A 5,081-nucleotide genomic window follows, 5' to 3' on the forward strand; every position below is an offset into this window, starting at 1 on the left:
CCCCCAACTCTTTTCCACTTTCCATTCAACAAGTGCTCTGCCCAGATGTAAATCCTCCTTCCCCAGGTTTTGAGAGTGACGGTTTGCCATTGCCTTCCAGACTCGGGAGTGAGAAGGGAGATCCGCAGTCTATCTCAGCTGGAGCCGCAATCAAGCCCACACTGTTGGTGTAATTCTGAACTACATGTTAGCCATCACAACTAACTGCCCCTTCTTCTCCACAAGCGTCTGAATCTGTTCACCTCAAATGCATATTTGATTGCCTTGTGAGACATCATGTGGAATCTGATGCCATCACCCTTTCTAGTAGCGATTTGCAGAATCGCTAAGAACTCCTTGTGTGTAATTTTTACAAATCTCCTAATTCCTCTTTTTTTGATTCTTTTACCAATTATTTTAAATCTGTTCTTTCTGGTGACTACCCTATTTCTGAGAGAAAATAGTTTTATTCCTGCAATCTATAAAGATTTTTCAGCCTGCATCCCTTAATTCCACTGCACTTGCTACTTCCTCCCTATTAGCACTTAGATTACGCTGTCTCTCTATGTTTTTCCTCCTTAAGTGCATTACTTCTCAATTACAGGATTAAATTGCATGTTCCTACCATTTAACCAGTCTGTCAGTTTTAAATTTCTCACCTTTTACTAAATACTTCGACAGTCTGTTATTGTAATCTTCTCCAACCTGTCCATTTCTCTACCTTGTTTTCCTCTTTTACCATACTTCTTAGAATCTTCCTGTTTGACAGGGTTTACATTTGACCTCATGTAGTTCAGTGTCATTTTACTTAATGCCTTTGGGAAGTGCCATGGGAAGATTTATTAGGTTAAAGGTGCTATATAAGTACTGGTTGTGATTTGTCAACCTGAAGGCTGTTACTATCCTTCCTTCTGCTTACTACGTTGTCAGATTTTGTAATATCCACGTTTTAGGTTCCCTTTTTAGATGATCTGAAATCTGTTCACATTCATTCCAACCGGTCTCCCAATATCACTTTTCAGTTTCCTCCTGGGCTATCTGGGTTCTTCCTGGTTTTTGATAATGTTCTGTGTCTGACGTTTGTCATTTTCAGTTTTATTTTAACATGTATTTCCTTGTCATGCCTAGAGCTGAAGCTTTCAGTGTCTCAGCTTTCTGTTTAGGGGAATATGCTTGGTGTATTCCTGTACTATCTGCACCTTCCTTTCTCATTTAGTGTTTTCCTGACTAATCCGTTCTTACAGTTTGACTGTGCTAAATTTCTCTTCTATCACTGAAATTGACTGACTGTCTTCATTTTTCATTTGATTAGTCTTTATTTTTTCAATAACTTGTTAAACCTAATTTTGTTATGTTCACTATTTTCCAGATGTTCTCCCACTAAAACATACCCTAATTTATTCCCCAGAACTAGAGTCAGTATTGCTCCCTTCCTTGTTGATTTAGCAACACTAATTAAGAAAGTTCTCCTGTACATATTTTAGTAATATTTTGCCCCCTTGATCTTTGCTTTTCTTTTCTCTATAGTATATTAGGGTCTTTGGAGTCCTGAATGATGCCCAATTATTTCTATATCTTTGTAGTCATTCATTAGTACAGAGCTTGAGTATTCTTAGAGGGGGGAAAAAGAAACATTTCTCTAAAATTTGCTGTTCTATCTCCTTCTCACTGTTTTGGGGTTTATAGTGAACATCCAGCAAGTAATAGCTCCATTTTTGTTCCTTGGCTGTAATCAAAATAGATAAATCTTTAAGACCTCTTGTATATTGTCTCTATCCCCACCCATAGATCTGTTGTATTACTTTTGATCAATGTGCCACCCCATCTCAAGTCTTTTTCTTTGCCTTTCCAAGAAAAGCAACACAAAATAGGAACAGAGGATGGCATTTGGCCCTTCGAGCCTTTCTGCCTTTAAATGACCATGTCTGATTGTGACATCCTCCTGAATACGTTATAGATAGTAATATTTAGTGCCTGTTCGTTTTCATATTTAAACCAGTACATGATAGCCCCATGCAGCAACTTGTGCATATAACTCATCAACCTTATTTGTAGCATACCTCGTAGAAACAATAATAATTTTAACACAATGCTAGCTAGATGTGGTTTTTCCTCCTTCATCTAACTTCTTTTTCTACACTATTCCTTGTTCTGTTACCATTTATCCGTCCTAGTTTTCCTGGCTTCTCTCTCTCTCTCTGTTTTGGTTGATGGAATCTAAAGCCCACCATTCCTCCAATCATATTTTCACCATATTATCTTTGTGTTTCTCTACCTTGAGTACACTGCAAAAATGAATACCTTTAATTTTACTCTGACTCTTAAGAGTCTGCTTGTAAGACCTCAACACTTTTCCTTTTCAATATTAGTTCCAATATGGACTGCTAGCTGTTTCCGTTTCTATTAGCAGAACATTCTGCACCCATTCAGTGATATCCCTTCCTTTGGCATCATTAAAATGGGAACTCATGCCTGTGGTTGCTTCTGCTGTTAAGTCCCTTACAACCACTGCAGATCTGTACTTCAAGATACTCCCCTGTGAAGCCAAGTCTTCCAGAGATCTGGGAATTTGCTCCTGATTGCACCTCCGAGCACCCTCACTAATGTTGAACACTGAATACAGGTTTGTGTGTGCCACATTCCCAGGGAACAGTCTGCCTGTCACGCACTCCCTCAGCACCTGAATTATTTTGATTTTAGTAACATCACATGCTTAACTATTTCTAATCAGTGAGACAAAAGCTAAAAGTATATAAAAGCACTTGTTGATATCTGGCAAATGTTGCCATTGATATCAATCTGATAAAACTAGTGCCATTCACTAGGCCTTGCCCCTGTGCTAACCCCAAGTGACAGAATTGGTGATTTCTATAACAGTCGTGTCCCTCTCAAATACTCCCAGGATTTCACTTCTGGGTTGCTCGTTACAGAGAAAACATGCCTTTGCTGTTTCTCAATGGGAGATTTTGAGCCCAGGGCTAGTCAGGTTGTTAAATCCATGTCATGGAACTGAACTTTTCTCTCCTTTGAATTTATGTCTTAAATTAGCCAGTAAATAGCAGTTGTGAAGAAATGCCAGTAAATGTGGGTTAAAGAGTTTCTCTTAAACAACATCTAATAAAATATCAGGCTGACTGCTCTTGTCCTGTAAGCAGAACATTTTTAACTGAACTGTATTCAGGTGAATCTGATATTTTCTTAAACCGGGATCATTCATGGAGACTCAATCTTATAGAAATTCCTGGAAGATTTAATATGGTTTAACATCACCCAACAGCTCAAAACGTTTAATCCAAAAACTAGACCATTCTTCATGGCAGAATATGGGGGATATTCCAACTAAACATGTTGGAAACCTGAAACAGTCAAAATATTTAATGACATAACATGTCAGGAAATAAAACCCTCACTGGTGTGATTTGTGTTAAGTACAGCAAGAATAATTAATTTTAATGCAACAGTTCTTGCATGAACCTGATAGCCACCAAAACAAGCAATGTCAACTATGGGGCAGCACGGTGGCTCAGTGGTTAGCATTGTGGATTAGCCATGTTAAATTGCCCACAGTGTCCAGGGGTGTGTAATTTAGGGGGATTAGAAATGGGAAATGCATAGTTGTAGGGGGATGGGTCTGGGTGGGTACTCTTCAGAGGGGCAGTGTGGACTTGTTGGGCCAAATGGCCTGTTTCCATACTGTAGGGATTCTATGATTGAACTTTGAGGTGAATGAATATGACTTGTCAGTTTAAGAAAGTACATAGGTGTTAGGGTTTTGGCATTATGCTATTTTGACATGGATGTGTTCAATCAGGAAAATTCTCAAAAGAGAATTTAAGACTAAATGAATGAACTTCAATTTCTTTCAAGGGTCCCCCTCGTCCTCATCTACTATCCCAGCAGCATCCACATCCACAGGATCATTAGCCGCCATTTCCGTCACCTCCAGTGGACTGCCACCACCAGACACACATTCCCCTCCCTTCCCCTGTCAGGCCTTCCACTGGGATCATTCCCTCCAGGACACCCTGGTCCACTCCTCCTTCACAGCCATCACACCTCAACCCAACCCACAGCCCCATGGCATCTTCCCCTGCAACCGTAGAAGATGTATCTAACACCTACCTGTTCACTTCCTCCCTCCTCAGTATTCAAGGCCCCAAACACCTTCGTGGTGAAGCAACGCTTTACCTGCACTTCATTCAATCTAGTCTACTGCATTTGCTGTTCACAATGTGCTCTCCTCTACTCCAGGGAAACAAAGCGTAGACTGGGTGATCACTTCACAGAACGCCTATGTTCTGTCTGCACACAGGATCCTGAGCTTCCAGTTGCCTGCCACTTCAACACAGCACCTTGTTCCCTGGCCAACATCTTTGTCTTAGGCTTGGTCCAGCAAAGCTCAGCGTGAGCTGGAAGAACCACTTTGGAACTTTGGAACCTTCTGGACTCAATATTAAGTTCAACAATTTTTGGGCTTGAGCCACCTTTTCCCATGTCCTTACCCCAACCCCCACACACCAGGCCTTATTATCATATGGTCTACTATTACATGCTACCCATCATTAGCCACTAGTTGTCCCCATTAACAGCCACTCATTCTCCTTCGTCAATCATTATCCACTCCTTTGCCTGTCCAACTTCTTCTCTCTCTTTGGGCTCTATCTCCACCTTTCATTTATTCCTTACACCCTCCCCTTCTGCACTTCCTAGCTACCATCAGTTCTGAGGAAGAGTCACTGGACCTGAAATGTTAATTCTGATTTCTCTCCATAGATGCTGCCAGAGCTTTTCCAACAGTCTCTGTTCTTGTGTCTTTAATTTCATTATTTGGTCATTATTACCTGGACAGAAACTCCCCAAAAGAAAACAATTTTGGAAACAAAAAGATAGACAGGGAAATAAAACCCGCTCTAATTTTCCCTAATTGACACTAAGTCTAGGAAACACTTATGGGGTTCATGATCAGCTTCTAGTTAATGATAATGGCAATAAAAAGGTTGGGTACTGGAGTTGATTTATTTTGAAATGATAAAACTTTGGGACTTAGCAATTATATGGTTTTGATTTCAATGGAATTAATTAATACATACATTTACCTTATT

The sequence above is a fragment of the Rhincodon typus genome, chromosome 29 (genome assembly GCF_021869965.1).
Source record: "Rhincodon typus isolate 14 chromosome 29, sRhiTyp1.1, whole genome shotgun sequence".
In the NCBI taxonomy this organism is placed as follows: domain Eukaryota; kingdom Metazoa; phylum Chordata; class Chondrichthyes; order Orectolobiformes; family Rhincodontidae; genus Rhincodon; species Rhincodon typus.